General features: G+C 40.6%; 1 pseudogene; it reads left to right on the forward strand.

The window, feature by feature from the left end:
- The first annotated feature begins 327 nt into the window (after nt 1–327).
- On the forward strand, nt 328–795 carry LOC103256547 (annotated as a pseudogene).
- Nucleotides 796–25,377: the final 24,582 nt, after the last annotated feature.

Here is a 25,377-nt window from a genome sequence, read left to right on the forward strand (position 1 = left end):
GTTTTGTTTTTGCCTATGATAGCCCTCATTTGTTTCTGTTGCTTGCAATGAAAGAACTCTAACAAATGCAATAATGCAGAAGTAACAATGAAGATGACACTGATTCACGTAATTACATGAGTAAATAAACAGAACAAGATGATCAGAATTGACCAAACTGCACCCCTGTTGGGAGTGTATCGAGTTATCTGGCCGGAAGGTCCTTTTTGACCTGTTGAAAGATTATGCATGCATTTTCTCCAGGGGGGAAGTGAAGGTAAAGTGTTCTTTTTAAAATGAATTATAGCCCTTTCAGCCAGAATCGCCATTTTCCAGTAATTCATCAAAATGTCCAACACGAAGGGATACAGGAGGGGCACCCGGTACATGGTCTCCAGGCCTTTTAGAAAACATGGAGTTATTCCTTGGGCCACATACATGCGCATCTACAAGAAAAGTGATATTGTAGACATCGAGGGAAGGGGTACTGTTCAGAAAGGAAAGTCCCACAAATGTTACCCAGGCCAGACAGGAAGAGTCTACAATGTCACCCAGCGTGCTGTTGGCATTGTTGTTAACAAACAATTCAAGGGCAAGCTTCTTGCCAAGAGAATTCATGTGCGTATTAAGCATAGTAAGCACTCTAAGAGTCTAGATAACTTCCTGAAATACGTGAAGCAAAAGGAACAGAAAAAGAAGGAAGCCAAGGAGAAAGGCACCTGGGTTCAGCTGAAGTGCCAGCCTGTCCCACCCAAAGGAGCATATCTTGTGAGAACCAGTGGAAAGGAGCTTGAGCTGCTGGAAACTATTCCCTAAGAATTCATGGCTGATAGGTGTGAAAATAAAAGTTCTCTGGACCATAAAAAATGAATTATATTAGTTGTCACTAAAAATAAAAGTTACAAAAATTAGAGGTTATGTAAAAAAAATTTCGAGTGGAAGTACTATGGGTGAACATTATTTAAAAATATTTATTATGGCATATCAAGTCACATATACTAAATATAAAGTTAATAAGCTATCAGGCTTTTTGTCTCATTTTTATAGTCAGTGAAAGGTTTTTTTCATACTCTGGGGACATAATATTTTTTCTTTTTAAAATGTCTTTATTAAAGATGTGGGGTACAATTCAGGGTTAGGGATACAAATGTTCATTATGCAGGTACCCTGCTGATGAGGTGTGCCTCCCCTCCCCTGGAAGTTTCCCATTACTGCCAATCCCACCCACCACCCCTGGCAGTTTTCCTCTACTGCCAATCCCTTTCTCATAGTATTATGATAATTGTTCGAGGTCCGCTTATGAGTGAGAACATATGGTACTCTGTTCTTTGTTTCTGTGATAGATCACTGAGTATGATAGACTCTAAATTCATCCAAGTTGCTGCAAAGTCCATATGCTTATCCTTCTTTATGGCTGCACAGTATTCCATTATGTATATGTACCACTTGCTGGGTCATATGGAAGGTCAATTTCTAGTTCTTTCAGAAATCGCCACACTGTCTTCCATAGAAGATGAACTAGTTTGCATTCTCACCAGCAGTGTAGAAGTATTTCTTTTTCTCCACATCCTTACCAGCATCTGTTGTTATTGGTTTTATTAATGATGGTCATTCTTACAGGGGTTAGGTGATATCTCAGTGTGGTTTTAATTTGCATTTCTCTGATGATGAGTGAGGCTGAGCACTTTTTCATGTGTCTGTTGGCTGCGCATATCTCTTCTTTTAAGAAGTGCCTATTCGTGTCTTTTGCCCACTTTTTTTTTTGAGTTGGAGTCTCACTCTGTCACCGAGACTGGAGTGCAGTGGCCGCACCCGGCCACCGCAGCCTCGACCTGCTGGGCTTCGGCGATCCTTCCGCCTCAACTTTCCAGGTAGCCTGAATTACAGGCGTGCACTACCACGCCCGGCTGATTTTTTTGATTTATTGTAGAGATGAGGTCTCGCTGCCCAGGCGGGTCTCAAACCCGCGGGCTCAGACAGTCCACTCACCTCAGTCTCCCAAAGGCGTGGGATTACAGGCTGAGCCACTGAGCCCGGTTTTTTTGCCCACTTTTTAATGGGGCTGTTTGTTTATTTTCTTTCATTTTGTCTGAGTTCCTGGTAGATCCTGGATGTTAGGCCTTTGTCAGATATACAAGGAATGTAATTTTTAAAGCTAATATTTAACTTTACATCAGTTAACATTTGATATGTATGACTTCAGCACAAATTAACTATACTCTTACCCTAGAGTAAACGATGTCATTTTATTTGATCCCTTTTCTGTTTTAACTAAGTTTCTACCAGTTACTTTGACAAAGAATTAAAGATGAATTTCTTCTCAATTCACATTATTTCAGAAGACACATTTTTTATTTTGTCCACTTCAAGATTAAGATGGTAGCATCCCTGTTTTAAAAAAAAATCTTATTACCCATACACACTTGAAAAAATATCATGAAAAGGTTTTGCTAAAATTGATGAAGTGACGCCATTCAGTTTTGATGGTGACTTTCAGAGGCAGTTTCGACAATGTGTAAATAGCCGAAGGAATCCATTGGACTTGAAAGAAAGAAGGAAAACTACAAAGACACTTAAAGCATTATGAACTCTAGGAGTTATCTAATTTACACATGGTTGGTTTTCATAAATTCAGGCATCAGCGTAACCTATTTCTCACCCCAATTTTTTGGTAAATTCTTCTGCTTCTATGTATGACTATGTGTGGATTCAGTCTAGACATACCAACCATAGAGTAACCAATTTCACAGTTAAGTGAGTTGTCTGTGTTTAGATTTCCTGTTGCTCTCTTAAACCCTATTGTCTTCTTCCCTTGTGATTGTCAAATTACATACCACAATGGGTATTCTATTTCAGAGATATGACCCAGTGGCTCTCATTTTAGTGGAGAACATTCCTAGTAGAATTCCTGCCCTCTGCTGTTCACATGATTTTCTTTTGCCCTCGAGAGCAATTGCCTCAGTGTTATAATTTAGTCTTGATGAGGGAGGCTTTAGGAAATTCTTGTGATGGCAGGCATGATTGTATTCCTATTAATGCTAATAAGACAAACATGAAATCAGTTTGAAACTCTTAATGCTGTTAATTTATAATTAATGTAACTTTTCTTCTGACACTTCCTTCGAGGAAGCATATTTAATTCTTCTATCACAGTTCTTTCGGTTCTCATTAAACTTTCCACAACAAGAAGTGCCACTTTTTCTAAAATTCCAAATATGAACTACTAAAGTTATTGTCATGAGACATTTTAAAATTAAATATATGTTCTACTTAAGTGGGAAGAAAATTAGCATGCTACCAGAAGCTCAAAAATGAAGGATAATATAATGCAATTAACCACCAAGCAACCCTTCCATTATTTTGGAAAGTAACATTCTAGTCCTCAGCCACACCCATACTCCTGCCCTCTCAACAAGACCGTCTCTGAAGGTAGTAGAGGCTGGAAGGAGTTACTGACTTTGTCTGAATGAGATACCACATCTTGTAAATGCATGCCAACGGTTTGCAACTTTTTAAATTTACATTTCATCTGATTTAGAAATAAATAAAAAGACAGATATTTCCCTGACTGAGTTTCAAAAAGACATCCCTAAACAATATCGGACAGGTCTCTTTCAATCACAAGCACTCAAAATCTAACTCTAACTGGCCCAAACAAAAGAGTCACACGTTGGCTCCTGTGATTGAAAACTTCGCAGGCATCAGACACAGCTGAATGCAAATGCTTAATATGTGTGATCAGGACTCAGTTTCTTTCCAATATTGCTGGCTCTGCCTTCTTCACATTGGCTTATTTTCAGGCAGGACTCACTCCAGCCCCAAATATGTAAGTGATAAGATGTCTACTGGCAGCTCCAGGCTTCTATCTTAGTAATTTAGCAACCCCAGTGGGAAAATGCCTCTTTCCCCTTTGATGAGATATTTGGGGACTCAGTCAATAGTATCAGTCTTTGCTGCCTAGATTGTGAGACAATTGAGAAATCAGAAATGTTGCAAGGGAGAGCTAGATGCATGTACCTGTAATCTCAGCTCATTGGGAGGCAAAAGAGGGGGCAAAGGATTGCTTGAGCTCAGGAGCTTGAGATCAGCCTAAGAGACGTAGCAAAACCTCATCTCTAAGAAAATAGTAAACAATTAGCCAGATGTGGTGATGCAAGCCTGTAGTCACAGCTATTCAGGAGGCTGAGGGTGGAGAATCCCTGGAGCCCAGGAGTTCCAGTCTGCAGTGGGCTATGATCAGGCCACTGTGCTCTAGCCTGAGAGACAGAGTGAGACCCCCAACTCTAAAAAAAAAAAAGAGAGAGAGAAATTACAAGGGACTAAATGTCACCTTTTATTACTGATAAAGGCTGTGTGTTGGCATTAGATCTCAGTTGGCCCCAGATGGATTTCCTAATATGATCCATAGAATCAGGTGGACTTCCTACTCAGTCTTGAGTGGACAGAGTTGCATTGGGCTGGGCCTCCCAAAGAGGCCTCTGTGAGCAAGCTGACCCAGTGAGCATGGCCTATTTATTCTTTTCAAATTTACCAATTAGGTAAGTCACTTTTTCCTGAGAATTGGGGGAAAGGATAAAGCTGTTACGTTTAGTGGAGCTGGAAATGTTGAATGTGAAGAAATCTTCAACCTAGTATTCCTGGTTCTTTGTTTTCTTAACCCACTGAGCTAACCATTAAGCCATGAGCAGCTGGGAATGTGGCTGCCTTCCTCCAAGGATGGTCCTGTTCCCTTCTTTAGGGCACCACTTCCAATACTGACAACCATTGAGAATTTCACTGGATCTCCACTGGGCAGTGCAGATTTGATACCAGAAAGTTCTAAAGTGGGTCAGGGCAAAACAAGTCTATCTCAGAGATATTGTGGGTTTGGTTTCAGACCACCACAACAAAGTGGACATCACAACAAAGCAAGTCACACAAGTTGTTTGGTTTCCCAGTGCATATAAAAATTACGTTTAAGCCATACTGTAGTCTCTAAGTGTTCGACACCATTGCGTAGAAAAACAATTTACACACCTTCATTTAAAAGCACTATTGCAACAAATGCTAACGATGATCTGAACCTTCAGCAAGTTGCAATCTTTTTGCTGGTGGAGGGTCTTGCCTTAATGTTTGTGGTTGCTGACTGATCAGGATGGGGTTTGCTGAAGGATTCGGTGACTGTGCCAATTCCTTAAAATAAGACAACAATGAAGTTCACCACATCAGTCAACTCTTCCTTTGATGAACTATATCTCTGTAGCATGTGATACTGCTTGAAAGCATTTTATTCACAGTAGAACTTCTTTCAAAATTGGAGTTAATTTTTTCAAACTCTGCTGTTGCTTTACCAACTAAGTTTATGTGATCTTCTAAATCCTTTGTTGTCATGTCAGCGATGTTCAAAGCATCTTCACCAGGAGTAAATTCCATCTCAAGAAATCATTCTTATTGCTTATCCATAAGAAACAACTCCTCATCTGTTAACATTTGATCACGAGACTACAGTAATTCAGTCTCATCTTTAGGCTCTACTTCTAATTCTAGCTCTCTTACTATTTTCACCACATCTGCAGTTATTTTCTCCACCAAAGTCTTGAACTCCTCAAAGTCATCTATAAGGGCTGGAATCAGCTTCTTCCAAACTTTTGTTAATGTTGATAATTTGACTTTTTGTCATGAATCACCAATGTTCTTAATGGCATCTAGAATGATGAATACTTTCCAGAATGTTTCATTTAATTTTCCCAGATCTATCAAAGGAATCACTGTCTATGGCAACAACAGCTTTACAAAATGTATTTCTTAAATCATAAGACTTGAAAGTCAAAATTATAATTTTGTTCTTTTTTATGGCTTCATAATATTCCATCATGTATATGTACCACATATGATGAACTTAGAGTCTATAATACTGAGTGATCTGTCACAGAAACAAAGAACTGAGTATCACATGTTCTCACTCATAAGCAGACTTTGGAACAATTATCATAAAATGCTATAAGAAAAGGATTGGTAGTAGTGGGAAACTGCTGGGGGCGGGAGTGCGGGGGCAGGATTGACAGTGGGAATCTGCTGGGGAGGGGAGGGGCACACCTCATCAACAAGGGTACCTGCATAAAGAACATTTGTATACCTAACCCTGAATTGCACCCCACATCTTTAAAATAAAACAATAAAAAAAAGAAAGTCAACATGACTCCTTGATCCACAGGCTTCAGAGTGAATGTTGTGTTAGCAGGCATGAAAACAACATTAGCTGGGCTCAGTGGCTCAGCCTGTAATCCCGCACCTTTGGGAGGCTGAGGTGAGTGGATTGCCTGAGCCCACAGGTTCGAGAGCCGCCTGGGCAGGCGAGACCTCATCTCTACAATAAATCAAAAAATTAGCCAGACGTGGTAGCGCACGCCTGTAGTTCCAGCTACGTGGAAGGCTGAGGTGGAAGGATCGCCAGAGCCCAGCAGGTCAAGGCTGTGGTGGCCGGGAGCGGCCACTGCACTTCAGTCTGGGTGACAGAGTGAGACTCCAACTCAAAAAAAAAAGGAAAAGAAAAGAAAAGAAAACAACATTAATCTGCCTGTACATCTCCATCAGAAGTCTTGGGAGATCAGGTGCATTGTCAGTGAGCAGGAATCTATTGAAATAAAATTTTTGTTCTGAGTCAATAGTTCCTGGTAGTGGTCTAAAATATTCAGTAAACCATTCTGCTAACACATGTGCTGTCATCCAGGCTTTGTTGTTCCATTTATAGAGCATAGACAGGGTAGATTCAGTATAATTCTTGAGGGCTCTAGAATTTTCAAAATGGTAAATGAGCATTGACTCCAACTTAAAGTCACCAGCTGCATTAGCCCCTGAAAAGAGAGGGAGCCTGTCCTTTGAAGTCAGGCATTGACTTTTCCTCTCTAGCTATGAAAATTCTAGATGATGTCTTCTTCCAATAGGAGGCAATTTTACCTACATGGAAAAATCTGTGCTTTAGCGTACCCACTTTCATCAATGATTCCAGCTAGATCTTTTCTGGATAACTTGCTGCAGCTTCTACAACAACACTTACTGCTTTACCTTGCACTTTTACATTATGAAGACAGCTTCTTTTCTTACAATTCAGGAACCAACCTCTGCTAGCTTCAAAATTGTTCTTCTGCAGATTCCTTACCTCTCTCATTCTCCGTAGAAAGTTAGAGACTTGCTCTGGATTAGGATTTGGCTTAAGGGAATGTTGTAGCTAGTTTGATCTTTTATCCAGACTACTCAAATTTTCTTCAGAAGAAAATTTGGCAATATTCTATTTCCTTTTTCTTTCTTTTTTTTGCTTTTTGTTTTTTGAGTTGGAGTCACTCTGTCGCCCAGGCTAGGGTGCGGTGGCACACTCACAGCCACCACAGCCTCAACCTGCTGGAGTCAGGCAATCCTTCCACCTCCGCCTTCCAAGTAGCTGGAACTACAGGCACCCGTCACTACGCCTGGCTATTTTTTTATTTATTATTTATTGTAGAGATGAGGTCGCACCAGTTTTCCAGGCTGGTCTCAAACCCCTGGGCTCAGGCAATCCTCTCACCTCAGCCTTCCAAAGTGCTGGGATTATAGGTGTGAACAACCCCGCCCAAACAATTTTCTATTTCAACCTTTAATTAGGCAGTTTTACTTTGTGTGTTCACTGTAGTAGCACTTTTAATTTCCTTAAAGAGCTTTCCTTTGCATTAACAGCTTGGTTAATAGTTTGGCACAGATGGCCTAAGTTTCAGCCTATCTTGACTGTTGACATGTCTTTTTCATTAAGCTTACTCATTTGTAGCCTTTGCTTTAAAGTGAGAGATATGGAACTCTCTCTTCACTTGAACACTTAGAGGCCATTGTAGGGCTATAGGGGCATGGTTATTAACTGGCCTAATTCAGTATTGTTGAGTCTCAGGGACTAGAAGGGCTAAAGGAGAGGGAAAGAGATGAAGGAACGACTGGTTGGTGGAGCAGTCAGAACACACCCAACATTTATAGATTAAGTTTGCCATCTTATATAGGCACAGTTTGTATCTCATCAAAAAATTGCAATAGTAACATCAAAGATCACTGATCACAGGTTGCCATAAGAGATATTATAATGAAAAAGTTTTAAATATGATGAGAATTACCAAAATGTAACACAGAGACAGTAAGTGAGTGGATGCTGTTGAAAAATGATACCGTACCATCAATGGTGAAATGGATAAGAAAAATGTGGAATATATACACCATGGAATACTACACAGTCATTAGAGGAAAACAAATCGTGTCCTTTGCAGCATCATGGATGCAGGTAGAGACCACCATCTTGAGCAAATTTTTACAGAAACAGGAAACTGAATACCGTACGTTTTCCCTAATAAGTGGGAGCTAAACACTGTGTGCCCATGGGCACAAGGATGGGAACAACAGACACTGGGCCACTGCTAAAAGGGAAGGCAGGGAAGAGCTGAAAATACCCACTGGGCACCACGTCCATCACCTGGGAGGTGGGCTCAGTAGAAGCCCAAGCCTCATCATTATGTCATACTCCCATGTAACACACCTGCCCCTCTACTTCCCGAATCAAAACAGAATTTTTTTTTTAAAGAAAGAAAAATGGCACCGCAGTCACAGAAGGACAAATACTGTAAGAGTACCCAGAGTAGTCAAGTTCACAGAGACAGAAAGTAGAATGGTGGTTGCCAATGCCTGGGAGAAGGGAGAAATGGGGAGTTATAGTTTCATAGATACAGAGTTTCAATTTTGCAGCAGGGCTCGGTGGCTCAGCCTATGATCCCAGTGCTTTGAGAGGCTGAGGTGAGTGAATTGCCTGAGCCAGCGGGTTCAAGACCCGCCTGGGCAACTTGGTGAGACCTCATCTCTACAATAAATCAAAAAATTAGCCGGGCATCGTAGTGCATGCCTGTAGTTCCAGGTACTTGGAAGGCTGAGGCGGAAGGATCGCTGGAGCCCAGCAGGTCGAGGCTGTGGTGGCCGGGAGCGGCCACTGCACTCCAGTCTGGGTGACAGAGTGAGACTCCAACTCAAAAAAAAAAAAAAGAGTTTCAGTTTTGCAAGATGAAAAGTTTCCTGGGTGGATGGTGGTGATGATTGTCCAACAGTGTGAATGCACTTAATGTCACTAACTGGGTATCCTTAAAATAACAAATATAAAATATTTAGTTATGTACATTTTACCACAATAAAAAATTCTATTTCCTCAAAGAGAAAAAAAGGAAGGAAGGAGGGAAGGAAGGAAGGAAATGGCACTGATAGATTGCTCACTGCAGGATTGCCACAAACCTTCAATTTGAAAAGAAAAATAAAGGCAATATCTGCAAAGTGCAATAAAATGAAGTATGACTGTGCATTATTTCAATGAACTCTTAGGCCAGTTTGTATCAAAGACAATGTTCACTTTCTGTTCTATTTCCCATTCCACATGGTGTCCAGGGCCATCTGTTACAGCCTTTCAGAGATCAAATAATATTATAAGGACATTCTGTTAATAAAATGCATAGAAATTCCACTAATACAACTCTAACAATTTAGAGAGTTCCCCAAATGTAACCATAACAACCTTTTTTTTTTTTTTTTTGAGTTAGAGTCTCACTCTGTCACGCAGGCTGGAGTGCAGTGGCACACTCATGACCACAGCAGCCTTGACCTGCTGGGCTCAGGCGATCCTTCTGCCTCAGCCTTCCAAGTAGCTGGAACTACAGGCGTGTGTCACCACGCCTGACTAATTTTTAAAAATTTACTATAGAGACGAGGTCTCGCCAAGTTGCCCAGGTTGGTCTCAAACCCCTGGGCTCAGCCAATCCTCTCACCTCATCCTTCCAAAATGCTAGGATTATAGGTGTGAGCCACCACGCCTGGCCCATAACAGTCTTTTAACAATTAAAGTTTTAGAAATTATAAAGTCCATAAAAAACCTCCTTTTAAATTACAACGCACAGATATTGAAATCTAAAGAATATTAAATTCTAGAAATAAATGTCACTCTCCTGTGAACTGAAAGACTAAAGTTCAAAGTGCTGATGTTAAAATTGAAGTTCCAAAGTTGTTCTCCCCTATTTACTGTTCAACTGAGTTAGTCTCAGTGTGTGTGGTTCTGGGTACCTTGGAAGAGGTAGCCTGGACTTTTTTTTTTTTTAAAGAATGTGATTCTTTCAGGACCCAAGAGACGTTATACTGGCTTAATACCAAGTCTCTTACTTTCTAAAAATGCCAGAGAGTTAATAGAACACGTAAGATTTCTAAGATGGTCTTACATGCATTTTTTTTATTTTTGAGTTGGAGTCTCACTCTTGTCACTCAGGCTAGGGTACAGTGGCACGCTCATGACCACTGCAGCCTCGACCTACTGGGTTTAGGCAGTCCTTACGCCTCAGCCTTCCAAGTAGCTGGAACTATAGACGTATGCCACCATGCCAGGCTAGATTTTGTGATTTATTGTAGAGATGAGATCTCGCCAAGTTGCCCAGGCTGGTCTCAAACCCCCTGGGCTCAGGCAATTCTCTCGCCTCGGCCTCCCAAAGTGCTGGGATTACAGGCTGAGCCACTGCACCCAGTCCATCATTTTCAGAAAACAAGGTAATACTCCATCTCCCAAGCAGTCAGCCTTAGCAAAATTAAGTACCAAAAGTTGAGCATTAAGTGCTGTTGAACACATGGAGGTATTTGAAGAAAGGAAAGCAGATAAAAATCTTGGTTTGGGCCTCCCCAAATACCAGTCAGTTGATGCTGGTTTCCGGGACTCCATGACCTGTAAACTTAAATTCAAATGAGAGAAGATTCTCAGAAAATGAGAGAAGATTCTCAGAAAGAGAATTCGCTTTGGCACTCTGTATTTACCATCATTTGGGAGAAAAACCCATTTCTGCCCACTGCCTCCATTCCCATTTGGGACACTGCTGTCTTCTTGCCAAGTTTGGAAACTGGCAACAGTGACAGCCCCAGTCACCAAGTCTTGTTGGAGATGCCTCTCTTTCTTCTCATATCAGAAGCCCCTTCATTGCTATTTCCTCCTGAGCCCTGCTTTTCTGGCACTCTCGGTCTGCACTGAGGGTACATTCTGTCTGATGATACATCTACTGTTTCTACTATTTCTGGGAGCAGATATGTAGATCTCTGAAAAACAAGCAATCTGCCTTCTTAGAGAAATAAAATTTCCAATTTGGACCCAAATTTTGACCCGATCTTTGGGTGTATGTGGGGAGGGGGGAAGCAGTTGTGGGTAATTCTTTGGCCTGTGGACAGGCTGCATATATTTAAGATTTTTCCCTTCATGTTTCCCTTCCTGAAAATGCAGAATGAAATTTGCAGTGGTGCACACTTAGTGCACCCAACGTAAGCACAAAGCAAACGCTTTCCATCTAAAACCTCCCAGGACTCTGTAGTCCCAGACTCAGTTGCCTGGCTGTTTAAAAGAAAGCAAATATTATTTTGTCTATCAATTCTCAAAGGTCCTTAAAAATTCCTTTCCTGCCGTCAAATTCTTGGATGAGTTGGACCTACATATGGAAAGGCACTTCCACTTCAGAACTGGTTCTGAATTTCCCACCAGCCTAGCAAAATAGGAACTTAGACCTGGTTGGAACTGGACTAAATAGATCAATCTTTCACACCTCTCTCAGGGGACCGAGAGCTACAGTTTCGTATTTGGTGTGGAATCACAGGGTGGAGAGGTAAGGAGGAGCCGGAGGCTGGGACAGATGATGGCAGCTCTTCCTCCCCACTGGGCTTTACGCAACATGCATTGGCAGACCGACTAAAAACTCCTCGGTCTGGAGAGGCAGGAAATGTGACATTTCTGGGCTATGCTCTGCATTCTCTTCCCATCTCCTTGGTTCCATCTGCAGAAGATAAGAGAGTCGCACTCCTACTCTCCCTTCTCCACACTCAGTCACAGACCATCAGCCACAGACCATCGTCCTTCCTTCCAGTCCTGTTGATGTCAGTCGACACAGGAAACCTGTTGTCCCTCACCCCCAGACTCTGTCCCCTCACCTCCTTTTTGGATTCCTTTAGAGCCTCAGGGCCAGACTCCCAGCTCCCTTCTTCAGGAGGCCCTTTATAAAAACATAAGTAGATAACACTTTTCTTCTCAGATACCTTCAAAGTTTCCTCTGTTCTTTCAGGATAAATTACCAACTCCTTATCAGAAGCTCCAGGCCTGAAGCCATCTGCTCCCCTCCCACCCTTCCGACCTCTGTGTGCTCCCTCCTGTTCCTTCTGTCATTCTGGCCCCTTTGCTGTTCTTCAAAGGTGCCAGCTTTGCTCTTGCCTTGGGGCCTTTGAGTGGCTCAGTCTGTTTTCCATGGCTAGGAAGCTCTTCGCCCAGATGTCCTCTTGGCTGGCTCCTCCACTTCTTTCATCATTGCTCAAATGTCACCTTCTCAGAGGACCCATCCACAATCAGCCTGATGAAAATTGCAATTTCCCCCATTAAAAACACAGAATCATGTATCCTCAAAAACGTCCACATCCTGACTCCATGATCTGTGAAAGTGTTAGGTTACCTCGCAGAACAGACTTTGCAGAGCAATTAAGTCAAGAGTCTTGAGAGGGGATGATAATTCTGGGTTTTCTGGGTGAGCCCAATGTCACCTCAAAGATCCTTCTAAGAGGGAGCCAGGAGGCTGGGGGTCAGAGAAGGGAAGGTGTCAGGAGCAGAGGTGAGACTGATGTGATCGCTGGAAGGGGGGCAGGAGCCAAAGAATGTGGGCGGCCTCTGGAAGCTGGGAAAGACATGGAAACAGATTCTCCTCTAGTGCCTCCTTAAGGAATGCAGTCCTCCTGACACTTTGATCTTTAGCCCAGTGAAACCTGTTTGTACTTCTAACCTGCAAAACTGTCAGATGATAACTTTGTGTTATTTTAAGCCAAGTATATGGTGATTGGTCACTGTAGCAATAAAAACTAATATAGAACTAATATAAATTTAAGCTAATATAGAAATTAACTCTGTACTTCCCATCCCTCGCATTTGTTTAGTTTTCTCCATGGTTCTTATCACCATAGCAAATGCTAAGTATTTTCTTATTTGTTTATTTTCTGTCTCTGCTCATTAGATTGCCAGCTCCATGAAGGCAGAAAGCTTTGTGTTTGGTTATTTATTCCCAAAGTTTATAACAGACTTTGCCATACTCATTTGCCTTATTTGCCAAATGAAACAGAGTATCTGTCTCCAAAAATCCTACCATGTTATGCCCATTCTTATTTTCTTTAATTTTATGAACGACTTTAACTTTTGGTAAAAACTATTTTTTTCTTACAGTAAAGAAACCCTTTCTACATTTTCAACCCTTCAAATGTGAGACTGTTGGTAGTGTGCTGTATTTTTTATACAAATTTGATTTAGATGAATATTAGCGGTTTCGTTTACAAAGCTCACTTCCAAATTTTAAATGTTTTGAAATAGAGAAACTATTTCGTATTTAAGATTTGAAAAAAGATTCACGTTTCAAAAGCATTAGCAAATTCAGAAATCATGTTCATGCCTAATAAAGAAAGCATTCTTTAAATTCTTGGCCAAATATCAATTTCCTGAGGTCATATTTCCAATCGAAGGACCTCAAGTCTTCTAGTAAGAATTCCCAAATATGTTTCTCATAGATTTAGGGGAAGTAAATCATCTTAGAATAACTTTCTCCCTTCCTCCCTCTCTCCTGCTATCACACAGTCTTTTCTCCGTTGCAAATAGAGGAAATGACAAAATGTGCTATGTTCTAATTTTATGGAACTTGCCACGATGTATTTTATCATTATGTCCCTGAGTCCCAGGGTGAGTTTATGGTATTCTACTTCCTGCCTATGCAATTGAGGAATATTCCTTTTTCCTTTCACCTTTGGAAAGTACGTAAGTAGCCCTGCATGTGGTCATTCTGCTCCAAGGTTCCTGGGGTTATCATGGACTACGTGTGCCACACAGTGCTAAAGAAGCGGTTGTCTGCTCAGGTATTCCTGACATTGACTTAAGAGTATTTATTAAGCACCCATTTTGTGCAAGGTGCTCAAGGTATACAGACCACAGTCTCTAATCATCTTGAGCTTTTAGTCTAGCGAATATCTTCCATTTTACTCAGGGTACTAAGCTTCAGAGCCCATCGCTGAACAATGAATTCCGACAGGCAATGGGAAAAATGTAGGAATAAACAACATTTTCTCTTGCATTTAATATGTAAAGGGTCTTAGTAGACAATCCTTATTTTTTGGAAAATAACTTTTTAGGTAAAGCATATTACTTAGCCTTATTCCCAGAAAAAAAGGGGGGTGGGGTTCAAGGTGATCATCTGAGGCCAGAATAGTGGCTTGTGTCTGTAATCCTAGCACTTTGGAAGGCTGAGGCGAGAGGATTCCTGAGCCCAGGAGTTCAAGACCAGCTTCGGCAACATAGCAAGACCTCATTTCTACAAAAACAAAAGTTTGTCGGACATGGTGGGGTGTGTCTATAGTCCCAGCTACTCAGGAGACTGAGGTGGAAGGATTCCCTGAGTCCAGGAGGCTGAGGCTATGGTGAGCTGTGTTCATGCCATTGCGCTCCAGCCTTGGTGACAGAGTGTGACTCCAACCTGGGGGAAAAAAGAGACAGTTGTATTGCTTATGTTGGAATGCTCTCCTTTCTTAAGTAATCATAAAAATGCAGAGGACACTTGGGAGCATTGTTGAGGCAGGGACAAGGTGTCTTTCGTATGTTCAAAGTGAATGGAGTTCATGGAGGATATTAAGTAGATAGATTGGGTTAAGTGATGGACCAAACAGCCAACCATTTACTGCTCAAGAAGAAGCCAGACAGACAGGTAGGTGGAAGAACTACCCAGCACCTCCTACCCCAGAGGGACAGGAGTTGGAGGAAAGGGGGAGAGTTGAGAGGTCTTATAAGAGCAAATATCTGTAACACTAGCCATGGCTCACACAGGGCATGATTCCTACCATGGCTCTTCAATGACTTGAGCTCACAGTCAACATAGATGGTCGTTCCTAGGCCAAAAAAACCCTGCTCCCCTCGCTGGATCCTAATGGGGCACTTATGCCCATAGAAAAGTGAAGTACTGCTCCAGCTAAATGTGACAACAGAGGAGGAAAGAAACACTCCCAGATGAGGGAGGGATGCTCTCAGGTGTGATGGCCTTTGGCTGGGTGTCGGAGTTCTCTCCGACTGCAGAAGCTCATGGGCCACCATGAAAAAAGCTGTGTAAATGTTTCCCTTGTCTGCTTTGTTTTTTTTTTTAAATCAGAGATTTGAACAGTACACTTGCAATTTCTGATGGGAGCATTTTAGCCCACAGCAATGGATGAACCTCTGTCTGCTTTTGTAAAGATAGGTAAATGGAGATAAGTCATAGGCAGATAGGTGAGAACGATCAGCTGTCAAAAAGAGAGGACCATTCTGAGAAAGGATGTTTTTGTGAGGCAATGATTACAAAGAATCGTTAAAAGGTCTAAACTCTCATCAATCCACCATTGACTACATAAACTAAAGTGCCATTAAAATGCAGCCATTAAAAAGATATGATTTGAAACATTTATTGTATAAAAATATTTTTACAATATGTTTCATAGTTAAAGGAAAGAGAGAGAGAGAGAGAGAGAGAGAGAAGGAGACAGACAAAGATAGAAACAGAAAGAGAGAGACAGAGAGAGTGACAAAAGCGGTAACAGTAAAATAAATGCACAGTGTTTATGCGTGTGGATGGACGGAGGCTGGGAGTGAGGGTTGGCAGTGATAGGAAGTTAAATATTAAAAAATTATATACCAAAAAGTTAATAAGCACTCTCGAATGGGTTATTAAGATGACTTCACAATATTTTGATTATTTATTTTTAATTTTTTAACAAAATGAAGATAAATGTACATGCTTTTCTTGAAGTTAATATTGTTTCTCAGAAACCTTACTTCCAAAAAAGATGCTTGCCTGAAACAACTTTTTTTTTTTTAGTTGGAGTCTTCCTCTGTGGCCGAGGCCGGAGTGCAGTGGCACGCTCACCACCACTGCAGCCTCCACCTGCTGGGCTTAGGCGATCCTGCCACCTCAGCCTTCCAAGTAGTTGGAACTACAGGTGCACGCTACCACCCTGGTTTATTTTTTGACTTAGTGTAGAAACAAGGTCTCACCAAGTTGCCCAGGCTGGTCTCGAACCCTCAGGCTCAGGCAATCCTCTCGTCTCGGCCTTCCAAAGTGCTGGGATTACAGTGAAACAATTTTGTAGATGAGTTTTTAACACTTAACAAAGAGATGGGTAATTTCCATTCTATTTAAAATAGTCTATAATTCAGGAAGATATGAAAAGTCTTCCGATTCATTTTATGAAACTACCATATTATTGTATATCAAAGCCTAACAAAGGAAGCTGGGAAAAAACCAGGACTCAATTTCAGAAGCCGATTGTAAATATGATGCAAAATTTTGAAAACAATAATAATCATTTTTTAGTATTATGCAAATAAATTGTGCCATGACCAAGTAGGGTTTAATCTAAAAGTGTAAACATGTTTCAATACTAGCAATCTGGTTAAGAAAAATTCTTTGCAGATCAAAAAGACAAGTTAAGACTCCAGAGCTGCCTGCATTTGTGACACACAGAGCAAGAGGAAATGGCTTTCATTCCAATCTTGCACTTTTCTGGGATGGTGAATTCAGTGAAGAGGCAGGGCCCCATCACAGCTAACCCCCAACAAGCCTTTCCTGGTTTGGAGGAGCAGGCTGAGAGGCTGCTACAACTACCACGGAGAAGACTGATCCCTTGGAATGTTCTGCCCAGTCTCTATTTCCCTCAGAAGTTCGGTCCTCTAAAACAACTAAACAAAGCAACAGCAACAACAATCTCGGTATTGCCCCACTGTCCTCCTGACCTCAAAAGACTTGTGCAGGGATTTATGCAATCTCTGCCAAAAATCCCCTATCAAGCAGATAATGCGAGAAACAGAAGAAAACTTTGAAAAACACGGAATTCATTTTATTACTGAAAATTATGAGAACATTTTATTTAGATCAGTGTGTGAAGTCAGTTATCATTTCCTAGACATAGAAAAATGTTATTTAAAACGCGTGGTAGAAGCAGTAAAGAGCAGATTTTTTTTTTTTTTTGAGTTGGAGTCTCACTCTGTCGCCCAGACTGGAGTGCAGTGGCTGCTCCCAGTCACTGCAGCCTCAACCTGCTGGGCTCCGGCGATCCTTCCGCCTCAGCCTTCCAAGTAGCTGGAATTACAGGCACGCACTAACCACGCCCGGCTAATTTTTTGATTTATTGTAGAGATGAGGTCTTGCCAAGTTGCCCAGGCAGATCTCGAACCCGCGGGCTCAGGCAATCCACTCACCTCAGCCTCCCAAGGCGCGGGATTACAGGCTGAGCCACTGAGCCCGGCTAAAGAGCAGATTTAAAAGGCAGAAATAAAATCAGCAATGTGGAAGAAAACTCAGGGAATTCCTCCAGCACTGAAAGAATAAAGAAAGAAATACCATGAGAGAAGAGATAACAGACTTGGAAGAGAGATCTAGGTAGTTCAGTATTTGCATGAGGACTTTTAGGAGGTGACAGAAACAGACCTGAGTCAGTAAAGAATGTAAGTTCATATCACCTTCCAGAGTGTATGGTAACTTTTTGGTGTATAACTTTTTTTCTTTTGAGTCGGAGTCTCACTCTGTCACCCAGGCTGGAGTGCAGTGGCATGCTCACGGCCACCGCAACCTCGATCTACTGGACTCAGGCGATCCTTCCGCCTCAGCCTTCTAAGTAGATGGCACTACAGACATGCGCTACCATGCCCATCTAATATTTTGATTTATTGTAGAGATGAGGGCTCACCACGTTGCCCAAGCTAGTCTCAAACCAGTGAGCTCAGGCAACCCTCTCACCTCGGCCTCCCAAAATGCTGGGATTATAGGTTTGAGCCACTGCGCCCAGCCTGGTGTATATTTTTTAAAGATGAAATCCTATAGCTAAAGGATTAACAAAATGTCGGGTAAATTAATTAGCAAATCCGGCACATAGCCATAAACACACAATTTCTGAATTTCCAAGACAAAGGATATTCTTCAAGTGGAAAGTCAAGGGTATCCTGACAGGAAGCTGCAGAGACAGACACTGCTTTGCCACTGAAGAACCCAGCGCTGGGGGTGAGTGAATAATGCAGGAGAAGCAGTTTGGTAAATACAGAGCTGGAGTGACTCTGAGAATTTCAACTATTCCAGACATTTCACTCTACATGAAAGCAGCTAGATAGTCCTTTTCCAAAATATGACAAAGAGCCAAAAGAATTATATCATACTACCAATAACAAGGGGTGACATCGGAAGTGATTTTTGAAACTGTTAATACTAAGAAACAAATTTTGATCAAAGAGGCTACAGGAATTCTCTTACACTTCTGATTCCAGAAAAGAAATTATAAAGTTGTTGTTACTTGGAGAGATGACTAAGGATGATGCAACAAAAAAAAGTAGAAAAAATAAATATTGCAGAAGTAGACCAGGCAATTAATTAACATAAATGCTAATTAATTAAAAAATTTCTGAATTTTGTGACCTTTGTAGTTTTTTAAATATTTTGTCTGTGTAATTTGTTATCATTTCTCATTCTAAATAATGTTCATATCTATTTTTTAAAAATCAAAGTATGGTTTACATACAACTAAATAAGTAATCATAATTTTGTGTTTTTATTAAATATTAACCTTAAAACTTTATAAGCTTTAGACACTCAAAACTGGGATCCTTCCCCTTTACATAAACCAGATAAACTTTCTATACTCCTTCATCTAACCAAGAAATGAATAAACATAAAGAAATAAAAATTTCCAAAGAGAAAAATTAAGAACAAAAAGGAGTTTGGGTGATATCAAGATTAGAAAACTATCTAAATAATTGTTAACATATTTATAAAAACCTAATGTAAATGTAAAAAGTGATTCATGGAAGAGAAAAAAGTATAAAAATTGGTTATGCTATATAAGAAATACTGAATCATTTCTATAAAATGTGGTATAAAGTGGGAGGGGATAGAAAAAAGAACTATATTTCTCATATTTCAGAAGCTTTGTATTTAGAGTCCATTTATGATGGTATGTGGTTTTGTTGTTCAACATGTAATGGGCATAATATTCTAAATGTGTAATAACTGGTGTATCATGAGCATTTACAATCAGAATGGACACCAGTCATAACAATCCATATGGTCATCCTGGTATAAGTAGAAGAAATACTCTTTTGGATATGAATGATAATCATTGATAGAAAAAAGTAGGACATTGAAATTCTAAATCATTAGATTTTTTTTAAAGTGGATTTTTAAATCTTCAATTAATAGCCAGTCATTCTTTAGTGAGAATATTGGGTTTCGGGGAAAAGTAGCTATTCATCATGAACTTGCCATCATGAATCAAGGCAAACGCAGATATGGAGACTTATTATCTCTTATGCTAGAGTGTTAGAATACCAGTGCTCAAAACATAACAGCTACAAACATTCTGGTGCCTTCAGCATTGGCTTCAAAGAGAGCAGTTGCAGTAAAATTCTGTGCATTTTGGAAGAGCTGATCTCACTAGCTTTTCTTCACTCCAGGAGTGAAAGCAAAGCCTTTTTGAGAAAAATCGTACTCATCATTTATCTCTGCCCTGACTTTGTTCTTTCCACTTCAGTTTCATGGGTTTTTTAACAATTGCTAAAATAAGCAAAGACTCTCCTTCTCCCCCCAGAAAAGAAAAGAAAAAAATCCCAAAGCCCCAAACAACGACACTATTTCCTGGGAAAAGTTAACTAATTTATGCATCTGTAGGTAAAAAAAAAAATCATTGAAATTATAAATGGAAAAGTAGTTAAATCAGACTTGGAACTTTGAAACAGTGACCTTTTCTATACAAAGTACAGATTTTGACATTTAGGACCTCTAAGCTCTATATTATATTTATTTATTGGCAAATAGAAAACACGACTCTAGAAATACATCCTACCTTCTACTTTATATAGTCTCAGGTCAGTACTTGATGACTATAGGTTATTGACATAGAGTTGGCATCCCAATTTTTTGTCTGTGTGAGCATGATAGTGGTATCGTTTCATTTTTTCACTTGATTATAAGTGGTGGTTACTCAGTTTCAAATCACTTGCTGGTTTGTGTGTGTGTGTGTGTGTGTGTGTGTGTGTGTGTGTGTGTGTGTGTGTGTGTGTGTGTATGCGCGCATGTGTGCACATGTGCGCGCACCCGTGCGTGTGTATCCTGTCTGCCCTTGTGTACAAAATTTTCCAGTAACTTAAGAGTGTGATACCAAGGCAAGTGTTTCCAGCATCCAAAAATAAATTTTTCATGAGCCTGTCATTTTTTTTGGCTTTCATTTAGGAATAGTTTTGTTCAGTTGCTTGGGTACAGTTGATTGAACACAGTTGCAACAACTAATCAAAAAAACTTTTCTTTTTGAGTTGCAGTCTCACTCTGTCACTCAGGCTGAAGTGCAGTGGCACGCTCATAGCCACTGCAGCCTTAACCTGCTGGGCTCAGGTGATCATTCTGTCTCAGCCTTCCAAGTAGCTGGAGCCACAGGCATGCGCCGCCATGCCTGGCTGATTTTGTGATTTATTGTAGAGATGAGGGTCTCGCCATGTTGCTCAGACTGGTCTCTAGCCCCTCAGCTTAGGCAATCCTCTCGCTTCGGCCTCCCAAAGTGCTGGGATGACAGGTGTGAGCCACCTCACCTGGCCCTAATAAAAATCTGTTGTACGTTTAGGGCATTTTAAATTTGTGTCCTATTGTCTCCACTATGATGCATTATTTGAAACCCAGAGTTTAGCATCTGTACAAATCCCCCTCAGTCTGAAGCCTTGACTAATGATGAGAAGGATGAGGAGAGCATTACTCACTTTGAACTGAAGGAAAGTTTATTAAAATATAATGTCTTATAACAAGGTGACAGATTCTTTCTCTTGTCTTTTTTTTTTTTTTTTTTTGAGTCAGTGTCTCACTCCATTGCCCAGGCTGAAGTGCAGTGGCATGCTCACGGTCACCACAGCCTCCACCTGCTGGGCTCCAGTGATCCCTCCGCCTCAGTCTTCTAAGTACAGGTGTGCGCTACCATGCCTGGCTAATTTTTTTTGATTCATTGTAGCGTCAAGGTCTCCCCAAGCTGCCTGGGCTGGGCTCAAACCCGTGGGCTCAGGCAATCCTCTCACCTTGGCCTCCCAAAGTGCTGGCATGACAAGCCACCGAGCCCGGCTTCTTTCTCTTGTATTGTTGAAAATAGGTCAGGCTCCCTCGCCATCAGGCTTCCTGTGAAGGGTTGGGTTTGTCCAGTGGAAGTCCCAGCAGGAAGCTGGAGGCTCAGGGGAGTGTGAGGTCAGGGTATACATCATACCATCTCCCCACCTGCCAGGTCACTGAGGACTGGCTTTGTTCCTCTACCAAAGGCCACAGCCCCTGTCAGGGAACCTCTCCAATCCAGCCTTCCATCTGGGTGTTAATACTCTTTCCTCCCTTTGTGTTTCCAGTCCAAAGGCCGGCAACTAGGCACTGTATTGTGCTTTCTTGCTTCTTTTAAGCCCCGCACATACCTTTGTGAAAAGGGGTGTTTAATAAATGCACCTCAAATTTTCCATTGTAAGTTATGCCTTCTGTTTTGTGCCAGGTCCAAGGTAAGCGTGCCTTCTCGTTTCTGCCAAGGCAGTAATTTTAAGTAAAAAGAGACATTTTGGCCAATCTTCCTAATGAATGAGAAAGAATAAAGGAAGCACAGAGCACTAAATGACATTCTGTGCAGTCCCTTTCCCTCTCAACTCCATTCTATTGTCCTGATTCTGTCTTATTCCTTCTGGCCCCCAGTTTCTTCAGGGCTGACCAAAGGCTTTCATTTATATTCTCCAAGTACTCAATCTCTCTACTTTGGATTAAGCCCCATATTCTAGAAATATCACTCTCTTCCATCTCCCAAACTTATCAGTTTTTATCTCTCATGCCTTGCTCTCTCTGACGTCAATGCCAATTAATTATTAAATAGGCAAGCAATTTGATAGACATTTATGTTAAGATATGCATGTTTAATAATTCCTTAATCATATGCAGCACACCATGGAGTACTGACATCTAAAGATAAAGGTGACTTATCTCGGATTATATAACATAAACAAAGGAGAGACTCTCCAATGGTGAGAATTTCATCTATGGAGGCAGAGAGTTTTATTTAAATAATATACTATTCACAATAGCAAAAATATGGAACCAACCCTGCTGCCTATCAAAAGGGGACCGGAAAAAGAAAATGTGGTACATATACACAATGGAGTATTACGCAGCCATAAAGAAGGACAAAATTATGAACTTTGCAGCAACTTGGATGGATTTAGAGTCCATCATACTCAGTGATCTATCACAGAAACAAATAACTGAATACCACATGTTCTCACTTATAAGTAGATCCTGAACACTTATCACAATACTATTAGAAAGGAATTGGCAGTAGCAGAATACTGCCGGGGGGGGAGGCATGTAACCTCACTGAGGTACTGGATCCTAAACCAGGTGAAGTGAGATCCAGATGGAGGCCCAAACTTCTCCTGTTTGTAAACCACTGATGTACCTAGTCCTGACTTATACGCCACATCTTTATAACAAAATAAAGCAAAAAAGAAAAATATTATGAGGCAATAAGTGCAACTCTAAAGTCACACTGTAGGAGCCTGTCTTCTCTGCTTAGATATAAGGATTATATTGAGAGCTGAGTGGTAAGTTCAATAATAAGGACTATGCCAAAATGAGACCCTTTCTCCTAGTAAAATGGGAGAAAGAAGTGAAATGGATATTTGAAAATTTGATGGAAGAAACGAACACCCACTCTTACAATTCTTTCTGGATGCGAGTGATCTCTATGTAGATATGGTTTGGGCATGATTTAATGTATCAAAACTTAAGCAGAAATTTGAGGAGTTTGGAATGTGATGTACTTTGGATAAAGCTGAGAACTACGGGATGATTTGGATCTTTTTCAGACCTATCTCCCTTTTTATTTTTCTGATATAAAAAGTTTAGGGTAGCATTAATACCTATAGCCCAAAGGCTAATGATTTGCACTGTTCTATATTTGGGGCTATTGATTCAGCACTCAGACGTGTTACACGTACCATTGCTCAAGAAGTTCTGCTAGTAATGCCTTCCAATTCAAGCCTACAAATTAATGAACAAATCTCACTGTCATATTCACGCTAATCCAGTTTGATTAGGGCATGCGTGCATGTTGGATAGCAGCATTTTCTTAAAATAATGCATATTGATTCATTGCATGGACGAGGCTCATGAGTATCCCTCCAGCCTCTTAATCTGTTTTCTAGTAACCTAGATTATAAATCTACCAACTGGTTTAGGCACTGGATTTGGAGAGCAGCACAGGCAGAGGCCTAGGGGTAGGAGGGCATGAGTCAGAGGAAGGTTTGCAAGCGAGAAGCTTAAAAAAAAAAAAAAAACTCCACTCTTTGACAGCCTTCCCTAGAGGCCTCTGCACTTACCAGGCTTAAGATTGAAGTCTCACTTTATTGAGATTTCCATTGATTACTTTACATTGCTTCTTTAATACTCACTGTCCATCTAGCAGAATTTTTTTTTTTTTTGGTAATTGCCTACTAAGTACCAGGCACTGATCTAGGTGCTGAGATGCATCTATGAGAAGACAAACAATAAAATATTTCTGTCTTACAGGAGTGAGAGGCCAAGAGATTGGCCATAAGCAATACGTGTAATACATAAGTAGGCCATATGGTGAGCTAGAGAATGATAAGTGTCAGCTGAAAAAAATAGGGCTGGGAAAGGGGGTCAGGAATTTGGGAAGCTGTAATTTATCAAATGACCTTATTGAGTAAGTAACATCTGAGTAAAGACTTGAAGGAGGTAAGAGAATGAGCCATACAGCTACCTCTTTAACACTGACTGTTAAATCAGCCTGTTAAACCGGCTCTGTCCAACTGAGATACAATGCAAACAGCATAGGATATCATTTTGCAGAAGCCACATTTTCAAAAGTAAAAAGAAATAGGTATATCTGTTTACTAAAATATTTTATCTAACCTAATATATCCCAAATATCATTTCAGCATGTAATCACATTCTAGAAAAGTTAGATATTTTGCATTTTTTTCATACTAAGTCTTTACAATGTGATGTGTATACACGATTATAGTGAAGTGTTTAAAGTGTTTTTGCTGTATTTTATAAAATGATTAAAGGGTTTGCAGTGTATTGGATAAAACCTAAGTTTGTATTTAAAATGTATAACTCCATTTTGTGACTTGTCTCCGTGTTGTTAACTTGTTATTAAACTTTCGTGTGGCTGAAACAAGAATTTTAAAATTTGCTCATAAACAACCCTCACAGCCCTGCATCCCACCCAGTGTTCTAACTTTATCTGAGTATACTGTGTGCCCTCTTACCTAAGTGTACTATGTGGCAAACCCAGAACATGTGTTTCATGTGTTTATCTCTGTAATGACTCAAGTTTCCCAACTGCTTTTGCCTATAAAGACTCCTCGCCAATTCCGTTCGTCGTCGAGAGTCTGGGAGGCACGAGCCCCCTCTCGACCGCCGGCTTTAATAAAGGGCCTATTTATTAATTTGACCTTTAATTGGGCTGGACATCTGGTTTCTAGCGATTCGCCTGTAACAATAGGACATCTCAATTTGGACTAGCTACATTTCAAGGGCTCAATAGCCACACATGGCCGGTGGCTACCATATTGGAAAAGGGTCTCTTTTGAAGAACACACTCAAGAGGAGCGAGTGGTCTCTCTGCTCTTCCATCCTTCCAAATTAGGCCCAGAATGCTTGTGGGCAGTGGAGAGAAGGCAAGCTTAATTTGGGGTGAGGGAGAAATGTATTACAAACAAAGCATTAGGGAATTTTCTTTTTCTTTTTAGTTCAGCAAGGGCAACTTACCCATCTTGGTCCCTTTTGAATCAGTTGTGTGACATGAAGGATCATGTTGAATTCTCAGACCTTTGACTGCGTCTTCCACCAAAGCCATCCTCTCTTTTAGGAACTGTCTCTCAGACACACAGACTTTGCTGGATTTATCCATTTAAGATTTATGGCATTCTGTGTGTTTGTTGGAGATGAAGATGATAACTTGAAATTAGAGGGTGCAGAATCAGCTCTATTGAATATTAAAGCATATTATAGAGCTATAATAATTAGAAGAGCGTAGTGTTGGCATTCAAATAAACAGCAAATCAATGTAACAAAATAGGAAGCTTAACATAGGCCAAAATACTTGTAGAAATTTAGGATCTATATACAGAGGATACATATATACCTAGAGGATTTGGAATATGATCAAGGTGGCATTTCAAGTCACTGGGAAATAGATTATTCAGTAAATAATGTTTGAAAAACTGGATAGTATTTTTGAAAAAAATTAAGGTAGATCCATACCTTGCTTCTCACACCAGAATACCTTCTAAAT

This window comes from Carlito syrichta, unplaced genomic scaffold (genome assembly GCF_000164805.1).
Source record: "Carlito syrichta isolate Samal-C Ts95f unplaced genomic scaffold, Tarsius_syrichta-2.0.1 Scaffold10796, whole genome shotgun sequence".
Classification (NCBI taxonomy): Eukaryota; Metazoa; Chordata; class Mammalia; order Primates; family Tarsiidae; genus Carlito; species Carlito syrichta.